This window comes from Pristiophorus japonicus, chromosome 9 (genome assembly GCF_044704955.1).
Source record: "Pristiophorus japonicus isolate sPriJap1 chromosome 9, sPriJap1.hap1, whole genome shotgun sequence".
In the NCBI taxonomy this organism is placed as follows: domain Eukaryota; kingdom Metazoa; phylum Chordata; class Chondrichthyes; family Pristiophoridae; genus Pristiophorus; species Pristiophorus japonicus.
In genome coordinates, this window is record NC_091985.1 from 106,738,514 (window position 1) to 106,756,645 (window position 18,132).

General features: G+C 46.0%; 1 protein-coding gene across 1 annotated transcript in view; it reads left to right on the plus strand.

The window, feature by feature from the left end:
* The window catches only part of tiam2a (TIAM Rac1 associated GEF 2a), a 144,119-nt gene that overhangs the window by 81,091 nt on the left and 44,896 nt on the right, over positions 1-18,132 (plus strand). The window lies entirely within an intron of this gene.

Consider the following 18,132-nt stretch of genomic DNA (forward strand, 5'->3'; position numbering starts at 1 on the left):
TAAAAAGCCAATCATTTGATGATGGCTCCATTGACCAAGAGCCAGAAACTTGCAAGCATTTTCCAGTTGGTAGTTTCCTCACCAAACAAATCTGATCTGAGGCTCCGTTTACTTATCACTAATTAAGTTTTGTAGCCTTATGGAGACACACTTCCACATTGCCAGCAGAATAATATGTTGTTAATTGCATGGTATAATACTCTTGTCCTTGTAAGACAACATTGAGGGGGTAGCAGTCAAAGTGGGTCTGAGTCAGCATGAAAGAGAAATTATATTTGACAAGTTTGCTGGAGTTCTTTGAGGATGTAACAAGCAGAGTGGATAAGGGAGAACCAGTGGATGTGGTGTATTTGGATTTCCAGAAGGCATTCGATAAGGTGCCACATAAAATATTACTGCACAAGATAAAAGTTCACTGGGTTGGGGGTACTATATTAGCATGGACAGAGGATTGGCTAACTAACAGAAAGCAGAGAGTCGGGATAAATGGATCATTTCCCGGTTGGCAATCAGTAACGAATGGGGTGCCGCAGGAATCGGTCCTCAACTATTTACAATCTATATTAATGACTTGGATGAAGGAACAGAGTGTAATGTAGCCAAGTTTGTTGATGATACAAAGATGGGTGGGAAGGCAAGTTGTGAGGAGGACACACAAAATCTGCAAAGGGATATAAACAGGCTAAGTGAGTGGGCAAACATTTGGCAGATAGAGTATAATGTGGCAAAATGTGAGGTTATCCATTTTGGCAGAAAAAATAGAAAAACAAATTATAATTTAAATGGAGAAAAATTGCAAAGTGCTGCAGTACAGAGGGACCTTGGGGTCCTTGTGCATGAAACTCTTTTTGGAACACAAAAAGTTAGTATGCAGGTGCAGCAAGTAATCAGGAAGGCAAATGGAATGTTGGCCTTTATTGCAAGGGGGATAGAGTATAAAAGCAGAGAATTCCTGCTACAACTGTACAGGGCATTGGTGAGTCCACACCTGGAGTACTGCATACAGTTTTGGTCTCAGTATTTAAGGAAGGATATACTTGCATTGGAGGCTGTTCAGAGAAGGTTCACGAAGTTGATTCCGGAGATAAGGGGATTGACTTATAAAGATAGGTTGAGTAGGTTGTGCCTATGCTCATTGGAGTTCAGACGAATGAGAGGTGATCTTATCGAAACATAAAAGATAATGAGGGGGCTCGACAAGGTGGATGCAGATAAGATATTTCCACTCATTGGGGAAACTAAAACTAGGGGACATAGTCTCAGAATAAGAGGCTGCCCATTTAAAACTGAAATGAGGAGGAATTTCTTCTGAGGGTTGTAAATCCATGGCATTCTCTGCCCCAGAGAGCTGTGGAGGCTGGGTCATTGAATATATTTAAGGTGGAGACACATTTTTGAGCGATAAGGGAATAAAGGGTTATGGGGAGCGGTCAGGGAATTGGAGCTGATTCCATGATCAGATCAGCCATGATCTTATTAAATGGCAGTGCAGGCTCAAGGGGCCAGGTGGCCTAATCCTGCTCCTATTTCTTATGTTCTTATGAGATATGGGAGTATTTGATGGGGCTGGGGATCTGACAGTCCTGGGCGTGGGAGGGGAGAACTTGAGTTAGGGGAAAGTCCATGCCACTTTAATGCCTGATTACCCATGTGAATCTCTGCTCTCTGCCATCCCTTCTGCAGCCGAACCTTTTCCCAAGCTTTATGACAACTGAAAGCATTTTTCCTGTCTGGCGTAAAAATAAAAAAGGGAAGGTGGCTCAACCGTGGCTATCAAGGGAAATCAGGGATAGTATTGAAGCCAAGGAAGTGGCATACAAATTGGCCAGAAATAGCAGCGAACCCGGGGACTGGGAGAGATTTAGAACTCAGCAGAGGAGGACAAAGGGTTTGATTAGGGCAGGGAAAATGGAGTACGAGAAGAAGCTTGCAGGGAACATTAAGACGGATTGCAAAAGTTTCTATAGATATGTAAAGAGAAAAAGGTTAGTAAAGACAAACGTAGGTCCCCTGCAGTCAGAATCAGGGGAAGTCATAACGGGGAACAAAGAAATGGCAGACCAATTGAACAAGTACTTTGGTTCGGTATTCACTAAGGAGGACACAAACAACCTTCCGGATATAAAAGGGGTCAGAGGGTCTAGTAAGGAGGAGGAACTGAGGGAAATCCTTATTAGTCGGGAAATTGTGTTGGGGAAATTGATGGGATTGAAGGCCGATAAATCCCCAGGGCCTGATGGACTGCATCCCAGAGTACTTAAGGAGATGGCCTTGGAAATAGTGGATGCATTGACAGTCATTTTCCAACATTCCATTGACTCTGGATCAGTTCCTATGGAGTGGAGGGTAGCCAATGTAACCCCACTTTTTAAAAAAGGAGGGAGAGAGATAACACGGAATTATAGACCGGTCAGCCTGACATCGATAGTGGATAAAATGATGGAATCAATTATTAAGGATGTCATAGCAGTGCATTTGGAAAGAGGTGACATGATAGGTCCAAGTCAGCATGGATTTGTGAAAGGGAAATCATGCTTGACAAATCTTCTGGAATTTTTTGAGGATGTTTCCAGTAGAGTGGACAAGGGAGAACCAGTTGATGTGGTATATTTGGACTTTCAGAAGGCTTTCGACAAGGTCCCACACAAGAGATTAATGTGCAAAGTTAAAGCACATGGGATTGGGGGTAGTGTGCTGACATGGATTGAGAACTGGTTGTCAGACAGGAAGCAAAGAGTAGGAGTAAATGGGGACTTTTCAGAATGGCAGGCAGTGACTAGTGGGGTACCGCAAGTTTCTGTGCTGGGGCCCCAGCTGTTTACACTGTACATTAATGATTTAGACGAGGGGATTAAATGTAGTATCTCCAAATTTGCGGATGACACTAAGTTGGGTGGCAGTGTGAGCTGCGAGGAGGATGCTATGAGGTTGCAGAGCGACTTGGATAGGTTAGGTGAGTGGGCAAATGCATGGCAGATGAAGTATAATGTGGATAAATGTGAGGTTATCCACTTTGGTGGTAAAAACAGAGAGACAGACTATTATCTGAATGGTGACAGATTAGGAAAAGGGGAGGTGCAAAGAGACCTGGGTGTCATGGTACATCAGTCATTGAAGGTTGGCATGCAGGTACAGCGGCGGTTAAGAAAGCAAATGGCATGTTGGCCTTCATAGCGAGGGGATTTGAGTACAGGGGCAGGGAGGTGTTGCTACAGTTGTACAGGGCCTTGGTGAGGCCACACATGGAGTATTGTGTACAGTTTTGGTCGCCTAACCTGAGGAAGGATATTCTTGCTCTTGAGGGAGTGCAGCGAAGGTTCACCAGACTGATTCCCGGGATGGCGGGACTGACCTATCAAGAAAGACTGGATCAACTGGGCTTGTATTCACTGGAGTTCAGAAGAATGAGAGGGGACCTCATAGAAATTCTGACGGGGTTAGACAGGTTAGATGCAGGAAGAATGTTCCCAATGTTGGGGAAGTCCAGAACCAGGGGTCACAGTCTAAGGATAAGGGGTAAGCCATTTAGGACCGAGATGAGGAGGAATTTCTTCACCCAGAGAGTGGTGAACCTGTGGAATTCTCTACCACAGAAAGTTGTTGAGGCCAATTCACTAAATATATTCAAAAAGGAGTTAGATGAGGTCCTTACTACTCGGGGGATCAAGGGGTATGGCGAGAAAGCAGGAATGGGGTACTGAAGTTGCATGTTCAGCCATGAACTCATTGAATGGCGGTGCAGGCTAGAAGGGCCGAATGGCCTACTCCTGCACCTATTTTCTATGTTTCTATGTACTCATTTGCAAGTTTAGCCATAGTTACTTTTGAAATGCTGGGCCACAGCCTCCAGCTCCCACAACATTAATTTTGAAAACTACCAAGTGAAGCCACAAAGATTACCCAGCAGCAGCCAGGGGCAGCAGCTTAGCATTTTGAAAATGCAGCTAAAGCTGCAATGGCTAGGCAGCAGGGGCAGAGGCCTCAGATTGTCAAACTTCAGGGCTCTAACCCCACTTCTGCAAAATCCAGGACCATTCCCTAATGCTACTAAAGCTCAGGATCATTCTCCATTATTGTAACAGCACAGATTGCCCTCTTCCCTCTGATGCAACTAAACCCCTGCTGAATAACCGATAACTACCTAAGATGTGGGGAAGTGTGAGGTCCTCTATTTTGGAGAGAGTGGGAGCTGTGGAGGGCCAGAGGGATTTAGGTATCCAAATCACTAAAGGCTAGTGCACAGGTACATCAGTAATAAAAAGGTTAACGTAACGCTGGCCTCTATCTTAAGGGAATTGGAATATAAACTGGAGGAAGTGATGCTTCAGTTTTACAGAGCCTTCTGGGCACTGCACCTCAGGAAAGATATATTTGCTTTGGATGGGGTACAGGACAGATTCACTAGGATGGTGCCGAAGATTAAAAGGTTAAGTTATGAGAGCGGGTTCTATATTCACATTCCTTGAGTTTAAACAGTTGAGTGATCTAATCGAGGTGTTTAAAATTGTGTTTAGAGGGGATTCGACAGGGTAGATCCAGAACAATGGGGAATAATCTTAAAATTAGAGCAAGGCCATTGAGGAATAAAATCAGAAAACGCGCGTTTTCACAGAATGTAGTGTAAATCGGGAACACTCCTGAAAGGTGTGAATGCTGGATCAATTGAAATTTCCAAGATTGGCATTAATAGATTTTTGTTAAGTAAGGATATCAAGAAATATGGATCAAAAGTGGGTAAATTGAGATGAGATATAGATCAACCATGATCCACTGGACAAAAACAACAACTTGCATTTATAAAACGCCTTTAACATAATAGAATGTCCCAAGGTGCTTCACAGAAGTGTTATTGAGCAAAATTTTACACCGAGCCACATAAGGTGATATTAGAACAGGTAACTAAAAGCTTGGTCAGTGAAGTAGGTTTTAAGGAGCGTCTTAAAAGTGGAGAGTTAGAGAGGCTTAGAATGGCGGAACAGGCTCGAGGTCTGATTGGCTTATTCCTGAACCTATATTCCAGCTGATTCTTGCTTTGTGTTTTCAACTTTAATAATTTTATGGGATAAAAATTACATGCATATATGTAAAGGATTTTATATATATATTATATATATCATATAAAGACCACGTATTTATACTTTTTAACAGTATAATGGATAGCATTTTAAAAAATCAATCCCCAAAGCACCAGTAAAAACCCAAAATACCATTTCGTTAAATAGAATTTGACTGTCACTGTAAATCAGTGACCCTGATATTACCTGCATGGTATACAGACTCCAGTTCTAAAATAGACAATTATTTGACTCAAACATCATCACTGGAGATCTATCAGTTTACCAGAACAGATCTAACAGCTCAAAACTGGGCGTCCATGAGGTGCTGTGGGCCATCAGCAGCAGCAGAATTGTATTTCATCACATTCAGTAACCTCATGGCCCAGCATATTCCTTACTCTGCCGTTACCATTAAGCCAGGGGACCAAACCTGGTTCAATGCCAGGAGCAGCATGAGGTGTACCTAAAAATGAGGTGCTAACCTGCTGAAGCTACAACACAGGACTTTGTACATGCTAAACAGCGAAGCAGCATGCGATAGACACAACTAAGTGATCTCGCAGCCAACGGATCAGATCAAAGCTCTGCAGTCCTGCCACATCCAGTTGTGAATGATAGCGAACAATTAAACAACTAACAGGAGGAGAAGGCTTAATGAATATCCTCAATGATAGCAGAGCTCCAGACCTCATTACAGTCTTGATCCAAACATGGACAAAAGAGCTAAATTCCAGAGGTGAGGCGAGGGTTGACTGCCATTGACATCATGGCAGCATTTAACCGAGTGTGGCATCAAGGAGCCCAGTAAAATTGAAGTCAATGGTAATTGGAGAAAACACTCCTGGCTGAAGTCATACCGAGCACAAAGGAAGATGGTTACGAGAGGGTTCAGAGGAGATTTACAAAGATGTTGCCAAAACTGGAGAATTTTAGCTATGAGGAAAGATTGGATAGGCTGGGGTTCTTTTCTTTGGAACAGAGGGAGACTTGATTTAAGGTGTATAAAATTGAGGGGCTGAGTGGAGAGGTCAATACCATGGGGGCATATAGAATCATAAAAGTTTACAGCACGGAAAGAGGCCATTTCGGCCTATCGTGTCCATGCCGGCCAACAAGAGGCTATCCACCTAATCCTACTTTCCAGCTCTTGGTCCATAACCCTGCAGGTTATGGCACTTCAGGTGCACATCCAAGTACTTTTTAAATGTTTCTGCCTCTACCAGCCTTTCAGGCAGTGAGTTCCAGACCACCACAACCCTCTGCGTGAAGACATTTCCCCTCAAATCCCCTCTAAACCTACCAATTACTTTAACTTTGTGCCCTCTGGTTGTTAACCCATCTGCTAAGGAAAATAGGCCCTTTCTATCCATTATATCGAGGCCCCTCATAACTTTATACTCCTCAATGAGGTCTCCCCTCAGCCTCCTCTGTTCCAATGAAAACAAATCCAGCCTATCTAATCTGTCCTCATAGCTTAGATTCTCCACTCCCGGCAGCATCCTCGTCAATCTCCTCTGTACCCTCTCCAGTGCAGTCACGTCCTTCCTGTAATGTGGTGACCAGAACTGCACGCAGTCCTCCAGATGTGTCCTAACCAATGTTTTATACAGTTCAAGCATAACCCACCTGCTCTTGTATTCTATGCCTCAGCTAATAAGGTCAAGCATTCCGTATGCCTTCTTAACTACCTTATCTACCTGGCCTGTTACTTTCAGGGATCTGTGGACATGCACTCCAAAGTCCCTTTGTTCCTCAGTATCCTACCATTTAATGTGTATTCCCTTTCCTTGTTAGCCCTCCCAAAATGCATTACCTCACTTCTCGGGTTTAAATTCCATCTGCCACTGTTCTGCCCACCTGACCAGTTGATATCTTCCTGCAGTCTGCAGCTTACTTTCTTCATTATCAATCACACAATCGATTTTAGTATCATCTGCAAACTTCTTAATCATAGCCCCAATATTCAAATCTAGATCATTGATGTATATCACAAAAAGCAAGAGACCTAGTACTGAGCCCTGCGGAACCACACTAGAAACATCCTTCCACTCGCAAAAACACCCATCAACCATTATCTTTTGCTTCTTGCCTCTCAGCCAATTTTGGATCCAACTTGCCACTTTGCCTTGGATTCCATGGGCTTTTACTTTTGTGACCAGTCTGCCATGTGGGACCTTATCAAAAGCTTTGCTAAAATCCATATACACTACATTATATGCTTTGCCTTCATCGACCCTCCTGGTTACTTCCTCGAAAAACTCGAATCAAGTTAGTTAGACATGACCTTCCCTTAACAAATCTGTACTGACTGTCCTTGATTAATCCGTGTCTTTCTAAGTGAAGATTTATCCTGTCCTTAAGGGTTTTTTCCAATAATTTTCCCACCACTGAGGTTAGGCTGACTGGCCTGTAATTACTCGGTCTATCCCTTTGTCCCATCTTAAACAAAGGTACACGTTAGCAGTCCTCCAGTCCTCTGGCACCACACCTGAAGCCAGAGAGGTTTGGAAAATGATACTAAGAGCCTCTGCTATTTCCTCTTTTGCTTCGCTTAACAGTCTGGGATACAATTCATCTGGGCCCGGGGATCTATCCACTTTCAAAGCTGCTAAACCCTTTAATACCTCCTCTCAATGTTTATTTCATCTAATATTTCACACTTCTTCTCCTCGATGGTGCCTGCATCGCCCCCCTCTTGTGAAAACAGATGCAAAGTATTCATTTAAGAACCATACCCACATCTTCCGCCTCCACACATAGATTACCCTCATGGTCTCTAATAGGCCCTAGCCTTTCTTTAGTTATCCTCTTGCTCTTAATATATTTATAGAACATCTTTGGGTTTTCCTTGATTTTACTTGCCAAGAATTTTTCATGCTCTCTCTTTGCTTTCCTATATCCTTTTTAATTTCACTCCTGGACTTTCTATACTCCACTCGAGATTCTGCAGTATTTAGCCCTCGGTATTTGTCATAGGCTTTCCTTTTTTTCTTTATCCTACCCTGTATGTCCCTCGACATCGAGGGGGCTTTAGATTTGTTATTCCCTCCCTTTTTCTTTTAAGGGCACATATTTGGTCTGAACCCTCAGCGTCTCCTCCTTGAATGCCTCCCACTGCTCTGACACTGATTTAGCTTCAAGTAGCTGTTTCCAGTCCACTCTGGCTAAATCACCTCTCAGCTTAGCAATTTGGGCTTTCCCCCAATTTAGAACTTTGATTCCTGGTCTATCCTTGCCCTTTTCCATAACTACCTTAAATCTGACTGAATTATGGTCACTAGCACCTAAATGCTCTCCTACTGATGCCCCTTCCACCTGCCCAGCTTCATTCCCGAAAACTAAATCCAGAACCGCTCCCTCCCATGTTGGGCTTACTACATACTGGCTAAAAAAGTTCTCTTGAATGCATTTTAGGAATTCTGCACCCTCTATACCCTTCACACTAATTTTGTCCTAGTTAATATTAGGATAGTTGAAATCCCCTTACTATTACTGCCCTATAGTTTTTGCACTTCTCAGAAATTTGCCGACATATTTGCTCTTTCTTCCCTCTCACTGTTTGGGCATCTGTAGTATACTCCCAGGAGTGTGATTGCCCCTTTTTTGTCTTTCAGTTCGACCCATATGGCCTCATTTGATGATCCCTTGACCATATCCCTTCTCACAACTGTAATTGTTTATTTAATCAATACTGGACCCCTCCCCCCTTCCTTTTTACCCCCCTCTCTATCCCGTCTGAAGATCAAGAATGTTGAGCTGCCATATCTGCCCCTCGTTTAGCCATGTCTTTGTAATAACTATAATATCATACTCCCAAGTATCTAACTGTGCTCTCAGCTCATCTGCCTTATTCGCTATACTCCTTGCAGTGAAGTATATATCATTTTGTATAGCCAGACCTCCTTGTTAATTACTTCCGAGCCCTTGTTTCCTCTGTCCTTCTAATTCACTTTCTACATTTTTACTTTCCAATTCCAGCTTTACTCCGCTCCCTACTGAATCTGTTCTCAGGTTCCCATCCCCCTGCCAACCTAGTTTAAGCGCTCCGCCTCGCTGCTGCTCCCCCGCAGGTCCGCTGCCTCTGTCGGGCTTGGACTCGCCGCGCTCCTTTTAAGCGCTCCGCCTCACCTCGGCTCCCGCTGCTGCTCCCACGCAGGTCCGCTGCTTCTGTATATATTTAAAGTATTAACGGATTAGAGGGGAGTTGAGAAGAAAGTTTTTTTTGCCTGGTGGCTGGTGAGGGTCTGGAACTCACTGTCTGAAAGGGTGGTTGAGGCAGAAACCTTCATCGCATTTAAAAGTACTTGGATGTGCACTTGAAGTGCCATAACCTACAAGGCTACGGACTAAAAGCTGAAAAGTGGGATTAGGCTGGTTAGCTCTCTTCCAGCCGGTACAGACACAAATGGGCTCAATAGCCTTCTTTGTTAATTTCTATTAAAATATTTGTGTCTGCATAGCTTTTGTGTTTACATTGATAATGGAAACTGGCTTTGTAGACTTGTCCTGCTGTAATTACATCCTCCTACCAGTGCTGCTGCTGTCGCACCTCAGTATTGTATATCTCAGCTCTTCAGCCTGTATTGCAGAGAACTCCTGTGCTGTAAATGTACAAGACCTTAGTCAGGCCTCAGTTAGAATACTGTGTCCAGTTTTGGTTCTTTCAGATGATGGTTGATATTGAGGCTTTGAAAAGGGTGCAAAGGGGGATGGCTAGATTTCCCAGTTTAAAGCATCTTAGTTATCAAGATTGGTTAAATGAGCTGAGACCTGACATTCCAGGCAATAATGAATGAAGGACTGGAAAGCATTAAAGTTAACGTAAGCAAGAAAACAGTATTAGAAAAAATATGGCACTTATAAATCCCCAGGACCTGATGGTTACCATCCCAGGGTTTTAAAGAAAGTAGGTGAAGAAATTGCAGATGCTTTAGCCATGATCTTCCAATGCGCGCTCTCGAAGCAGGATTTGTCTGTTTAGATTAGTAAATTGCAAATGTAACTCCATTATTTAAGATGAGAGCGAGAAACCAAGAAATTATAGACCTGTTAGTCAAACATCTATTGCGGGGTAGTTATTAGAATCTCTGACCTCCCACGACCCTTCGAGAAGCTAAAATGGAGCAGGACCCCAGTGTCTCTCATCCCCTTCGCTCATCACACCTCAGATCTCTCACACCACCGTAGGCAACAAGGCCCATACAGTAGAGACTGGTCTCCAGTCATCTTGAAGCCCCTTGCCACTGGACCAAGACCTTGCTCTGCTAAGCCCGTGTGGTAGCCGATGTGCAGCGGTCACCCCACGTTAAAAGAACTCGTGCACAGACATCTTCCACCCTTCAAAATGAAGTTCGGGACCTGGAACATCAGGACCTTCATGGACAACCCCAACAGGGACAGACGGGAACACTGCACCGCCATCGTTTACCGGGAACTTAGATGCTTCGATGTCTTCATCACTGCCCTAAACGCGATCCAGCGGGCAGGGGAAGGCCAGCTCAAAGAACAAGGTGGAGGTTACACCACCTTCTGGAAAGGCAAACCAAAGGAAGAATGCCGCCTCCATGGAGTTGGTTTCGTAATCAAAAACGAGCTGGTCGACTGTCTGAGACTCCTCTTGCGGGATTAGCGAACGCCTCATGACTCTCCAGCTCACCTCACAGTTATCAGTGCGTATGCCCCAACACTCGACGCAACAGATGAGCCAAGGAGGCATTCTACTCCAGCCTCGAACAATCCCTGTCCCGCGTCCCTACAGACGACAAACTGATCCTCCTCGATGACTAACGGCAGGGTCGGTAAGAACACGGACCTCTGTGGAGGCGTGATCGGCAGAGAGGGGCTAGGGAAAACCAACTCCAGCGGTACCCTGCTCCAGACAAAATGCCGAGCACGCGACCATGTCATCACCAACACCTTGTTCCGCTAGAGGGACAAGGACAAGGCATCGTGGCAACACCCTTGCTCCAAACACTGGCACCTGCTCGACTACGTCATCATTCGAGTGAGGGATCGCAAGGATGTGCGCATCACCCACGCCATGACAGGAACCGACGACTGCGGGCGGAGCACTGTTCCGTCGTCAACATTAATATAGCCCCAAAGCGACGACGGCAACAGAAGCAATGCCGCAGAAAAATCAGTGCCGGGGCACTCAAAGAGCCAGCTAAGAGAGCCCTATACAGCTAGCGCCTCACTGCCAACCTGGCAACCCTCTGACCCCGAGATGCAGAGTGCCCACAGCGCTTGGTCTGCCCTCCAGGCCTCCATAACCAGTGCCTGCGAAGAGACGCTCGGTCACACAACCAGGAAACGCCAGGACTGGTTTGATGAGAATGACCAGGAGATCCAGGAGCTAATAAACCACAAGCGCAGGGCATTTCTGAACTTAAAACAACCTAACTCGGGAGCAGCAAAGCAGCTCTACAGACAGCTAAAGGCTGAGATCCAACAAAAAACCCGTGACCCAAAGAATAGATGGTGGATGGCAAAAGCACAGGAGATTCAGCAGCTGGCCGACAGCCATGACATGCAAGGATTCTTCACTGCAGTCAAGGCCACCTACAGCCCAAGGCCCCACCCCACTGCTGGCCAAGAACAGGGAGACACTCATCAAGGACACCGAGGCAGTCAGAGCCCGCTGGAAGGAGCACCTCGAAGATCTCCTTAATCGAGACTCTGCCTTTGACACGAATGTCCTCGATTCCATCCCGCAGCATGCTACCCGCCACCATCTCGGCAAAATCCCAGCCCTGCATGAAGTAGAAAAGGCCATCCGTCAGCTCAACAACAACAAGGCATCGGGGGCAGATGGAATCCCTGCTCAGAAAGTATGGCGGTGAGACACTATTGGCTCAAATACATGACCTCATCTCTCTCATCTGGAAGGAGGAGTGCATGCCTGGAGATCTGAGATGCCATAATCGTGACCATTTTTTAAAAAGGGGACAAGTCTGACTGCGGTAACTACAGAGGAATCTTCCTGTTGTCGGCCAGTGGGAAAGTCCTCGCTAGAATCCTCCTCAACCGTCTTCTCCCTGTGGCTGAGGAGTTCCTCCCGGAGTCACAGTGCGGATTCCGTCCGCTACAGGGTACAATGGACATGATCTTCACCGCGTGACAACTGCAAGAGAAATGCAGGGAACAGCACCAATCCTTGCACATGGCCGCCTTTGACATTGTTAATTGCGAGAGATTATGGAGTGTCTTCCGTTTCGGCTGTCCCCAAAGGTTTATCACCATCCTCCGCCTGCTCCATGACGATATGCAAGCCGTGATCCTGACCAACGGATCCACCACAGCCCCAATCCACATCCAGACCGGGGTCAAGCAGGGCTGTGTCATTGCGCCAACCCTCTTCTCCATCTTCCTCGCTGCAATGCTCCATCTCACGCTCAACAAGCTTGCTGCTGGAGTAGAACTAAACTATAGAACCAGTGGGAACCTGTTCAACCTTTGTCTCCTCCAGGCTAGATCCAAAACCGACCCATCCTCTGTCATTGAACTACAGTACTCGGATGACGCTTGCGTCTGTGCATATTCAGAGGCTGAACTCCAAGCCATCTTCAGCGAGACATAGGAAAACATGAGCCTTACACGAAGCATCCGTAAGACAAAGATCCTCCACCAACCTGACCCTGCCACACAGCATTCCCCCCCCCCCCGGTCATCAGAATCCATGGCACGGCCTTGGACAACATGGACCACTTTCCATACCCTGGGAGCCTACTATCAGTAAGGGCAGACATCGACGACGAGGTCCAACACTGCCTCCAGCGCAGTCTTCGGTCACCTGAAGAAGAGAGTGTTCGAGGATCAAGCCTTCAAATCTGGCACCAAGCTTATAGTCTACAGGGCTGTAGTGATATCCTGTATGGCTCAAAGACATGGACCATATACAGCAGACACCTCAAATCACTGGAGAAATACCACCAATGACATCTCCGCAAGATTCTGCAAATCCCCTGGGAGGATAGACGCGCCAACATCCCCAGCAGTGAAGCACCGACCACACTCGACCAGCTCCGTTGGGCGGGCCACATTGTCCGCATGCCGGACACGAGACTCCCAAAGCAAGCGCTCTACTTGGATCTCTGACACGGCAAGCAAGCCCCAGGTGGGCAGAGGGAACGTTACAAGGACACCCTCAAAGCCTCCCTGATAAAGTGCAACATCCCCACAGACACCTGGGAATCACTGGCCAAAGATCGCCCTAAATGGAGGAAGAGCATCCAGGAGGGTGCTGAGCACCTCGAGTCTCATCGTCGAGAGCATGCATAAAACAAGCGCAGGCAGCTGAAGGCGTGTGCAGCAAACCAGACTCCCCACCTACCCTTTCCTTCAATGACTGTCTGTCCCACCGTATTGGACCGTACAGTCAGTCACCTGAGAACTCACTTTTAGAGTGGAAGCAAGTCTTCCTCAATTTCGAGGAACTGCCTATTATGATGATGATTGGAATCTGTAATTAAAGATAGAGTGATTGAACACTTAGAGAAATTTGAGCTGATTGGAGAGAGCCAACATGGATTTGTAATGGTCCATCGAACCTATTTGAATTTTTTGAGGAAGTAAACAGGAATGTGTATGGATGTAGTCTCTATGGACTTCCAGAAGGCTTTCAGTAAAGTTCCATATAAAAGACTGTTATGTAAGATTAAAGCGCATAGAATTGAAGGAAAATTATTGACCTAGTTAGGAGATTGGTTAGGTGGTAGAAAACAGAGTGTAGGGATAATTGGTATGTACTCAAATTGGAAAGAAGTGACTAGTGGTCATACAAGGATTTGTGCTCGGGACCTCAAATATTCACCCTATTTTAATGACTTTTATAAAACAATAGAGAGCCATATATCCAAGTTTGCCGATGATACAAAGATTGGTGAGTAGGGTAGACGGAAGTATAAAATTACAAAGGGACATTGATAGGTTGAGTTCATGAACAAAACTGTGGCAGATGGATTTCAACTCCGGCAAGTGTGAGGTCATCCATTTCAGACCAAAAAAGGATAGATCCGAGTACTTTTCAAATGGTGAAAAGCTCGGAATAGTGGAGGTCAAAATAGATTTAGGGGTCCATTTAAACAAATCATTAAAATGTAGTTGTACGGTGCTATAATTATATAGCTGTTTTGCTACAGCTATTCAAAGCCCTGGTTAAACCACATCTGGAGTGCTCCACAGTTCTGGGTATTGCACCTTAGAAAGGATATATTGGCCTCGGAAGGAGTGTAGCGCAGATTCACCAGAATGACCAGAGCTCCAAGGGTTATATTATGCAGAGAGATTTACATAAACTAGGTTTGTATTCCCTGGAACATAGAAGGTTAGGAGGTGATTTAGGAATTTGAGAGGCATTGATAGGGTAGATAGGGAGAAACTTTTTCTGCTGGTGGGGGGAGTCGAGGACAAATCATTAAATCAGAGCCAGGGCATTCATGAGAGAATTGTGGAAACATTTCTTCACGCCGAGGGTGGTAGAAGTGCGAAACTCGCACAAAAAGCAGTAGATGTTACGTCAGTTAATAATTTTAAATCTGAGATTAATAGATTTCTTGCTAGCCAATGACATTAACGGATTTGGAGCCAAGGCGGATGAATGGAGTTAGGATATAGATCTTTTAAGGAAATATTCCAAAATTCTCAAACATACATTCCACTGAGAATTAAAAACTCCACGGGAAAAGTGATCCATCCATGGCGAACTAAAGAAGTTAAAGATAGTATTGATTAAAAGAGGCTTATAATGTTAGAAAGAATAGTAGTAAGCTTGAGGATTGCGAAAGCTTTAGAAACCAGCAAAGAATGACCAAAAAATTCATAAGGGAGAAAATAGATTAGAGAGTAAACTAGCAAGAAATATAATAACCGATTGTAAGAGCTTCTACAAGTATGTAAAAAGGAAGTGAGTAGCAAAAGTAAACGTTGGTCCCTTGGAGGCTGAGACAGGAGAAATTATAATCGGGAATAAGGAAATGGCAGAGATTTTAAACAAATGTTTTGTATCTGTCTTCACAGTAGAAGACACAAAAATCATACCAAAGGAACCAAGGGGCTCATGAGAGTGAGGAACTTAAAAGTAATTAATATCAGTAGAGAAAAAGTACTTGATGACCTGATGGCCTACATCCTAGAGTTCTGAAAAAGGTGGCTGCAGAGATCATGGCTGCATGGTTGTGATCATACAAAATTCCCTAGATTCTAAAACAGGCCCAGCGGATTGGAAGGGAGCAAATGTAACCCTGCTAGTCAAGAAAGGAGGGAAGAGATAAAACATGGAACTACAGGCCTGTTAGCCTGACATCAGTCATCAGGAAAATGTTGGAATCCATTCTTAAGGAATTGGTAACAAGGCACTTACAAAACCATAATATGATTAGGCTTAGTCAACGTGGTTTTATGAAAGGAAAATCGTGAATTTATTAGTTTTTTGTGAGGATGTAACTAGCAAAATAGATAAAGGGGAACCAGTGGATGTAGTATATTTGGATTTCCAAAAGGCATTCGATAAGGTGCCACATAAAAGGTTACCAAGTAAGATTAGGGCTCATGGGTGTAATATATTGGCATGAATGGTTAACAGAGAAAACAGAAGGGATAAACAGGTCATTTTCCGGTTAGCAGGCTGTAACTAGTGGGGTGCTGCAGGGATCAGTGCTTGGGCATCAGCTATTTATAATCTATTAATGATTTGGATGAAGGGACCAAGTACAATCTATCCAAGTTTGCTGACGATACAAAGTTAGGTGGGAAAGAGGACACCAAGAGCCTGCAAAGGGATATAGACTGGTTATTAAAGTGGCAGATGGAGTATAGGGCCCAAGTTTCCACATGATTTGCGCCTGATTTTTAGGAGCAACTGGTGGAGAACGGACTATCTTAGAAATCGCAATTCTCCACATTTTTTTTTCTGCAGTTCTAGTCAGGTAGAACAGTTCTACTTTGGAACAGAATTTTTTCTTCAAAAGGGGGTGTGTCCGGCCACTGACGCCTGATTTGAAAGTTTCCACAGTGAAAACGTACCCCAAACTAAAGTAGAATGGAACAAGTGAAGATTTTTGTAGAACTGAAAAAAACTGTTCTACAAATTAAAAAATCAGACACAGGTTACAAATTAGGCGTCCAGAACGAGGTGGGGGGGAAGGGAAGTCATTAAATTCTATAATAAATCCTTATTTATACGTCTACAAATATTATACAAATAAATCCAACCTGAATAAACATTTATAAGCAAAGAAAAGATTAAATAAACCATCTTCCTACCTGTGTGAAAGTGCTTCAGGCAGGCCATTCGGGACCGAAGGCTGAACGGGCCGGCCCGAGACTTCGGGCAGGGCCCGTCCCCAGCACCAGATTTACAGGTAGGTGGCGTTGGGTTGGGTCGGGGGAGAGAGGGGGGTAGGTCAGGTCGGATCCAGTCCGCGAGCGGGAGTCGGGTCGGGTCCAGTGGGGTTGGGGGGGGGGGGGGGGCAACGCGGGTCGGGTTGGGTCCAAACGGGGGGGGGGGGGGGGGGGGAAGCGGGAACAGGAGTGTGGCGCGGGTCGGGTCCAGTCGGAGGAGCGGGAACAGGAGCGCGGGTCGGGTCCAGTCGGGGGAGCGGGGAGCGGGAACAGGAGCGCGGGTCGGGTCCAGTCCGGGGGGGGGGGAACAGGAGCGCAGGTCGCGTCTGGGGGGGGCGGGGAGGGACGGCGGAGCGGGAACAGGAGCGCGGGGAGGGTCCAGTCGGGGGGGGGGGGGGTGTCGGGTCTGGTCCGGAGGCAGGGGGGGGCGGGGAGCGAGTGTCGAGTCTGGTCCGGAGGCAGGGGGGTAGCGGGTGTCAGGTCGGGTCTGGTCCGGAGGCTGGGGGGGGGGGGGGGGAGCGAGTGAGTGAGTGAGTGTCGGGTCTGGTTGTGGGGGGGGGGGAGCAGGAGCTGGCCGTGGGAGGAGCCTTATTCACGCAGCCCCAGTGAGGCCATTCAGCCAGGGCTAGGGGCTGCGTGCTTAGGGCCCCTCCCACACAGTTCAGCGCCTGGAGCTACTGCACTTGCGTGCCCACTGTAGAGGTCCCGGCACTGTTTTCAGCGCAGGGACCTGGCTCCGCCCCCCCCCCACAGCTCGTGCTGGCTGCGCTGAGGACCTGCAGGTAGGTGGAGAATACCGAGGATTTTTTTAGGCGCACTTTGTGGAAACTTGTGGCCCATAATATGGGGAAATGTGAGGTTATTCATTGAGAGGAAGAATAGAAAAACAGACTTTTTAAATGGTGAGAAACTATTAATTGTTGGTGTTCAGAAAGATTTAGGTGACTTCGTACAGGAAATACAGAAAGTTAGCATGCAGGTACAGCAAGCAATTATGAAGCCAAGTGGCATGTTGGTTTTTATTGTAAGGAGGCTGGAGTATAAGCGTAAAAGCTTTTGTGAGACCCTACTTCGAGTACTGTGCACAGTGTTGGTCCCCTTATCTGAGGAACGATATACTTTGAGGTAATGCAGCAAAGGTTCATTCGATTGATTCCTGGGATGAGAGGGTTATCCTATAAAGAGATCTTGAGTAGATTGGCCTATACTGTCTGGGGTTTAGAAGAATGAGAAATGATCTCATTGAAACATTAAAGATTCTGAGGGTGTTTGACAGGATAGATGCTGAAAGGTTTTTTCCTCGACTTAGGAGCCGAGGACTAGGGGCCATCGTCTCAGTCGTCATCATCGTCGTCATCATCATCATAGGCAGTCCCTCGAAACGAGGATGACTTGCTTCCACGCCAAAAAACGATGAGTTCACGGGTGTTTCAATGAAGGACCTAATATTCCAGGTCCTGAACTGCATCCTGAAGGGTGGAAGATGCTTGTGTGTTCTAACATGGGATGGTCGTTGCACACTAGCCACCACACGGGCTTGACAGAGTTAGGTCTTGGTCCAGTGGCGAGGGTTAATCAAGACGACTGGAGACCTGCTCTGCTGTACAGACCTAATGCGCACGCATATCGCAGTGTGGGTTGGCCTGTGCTGCCCCTGGGCCCTCGCCTCTTCTGGCCCCGAACTCTCTCCTCTCCTTGACCCCCGATCACGTCCTGCTACAATCTCTCGCCGCTC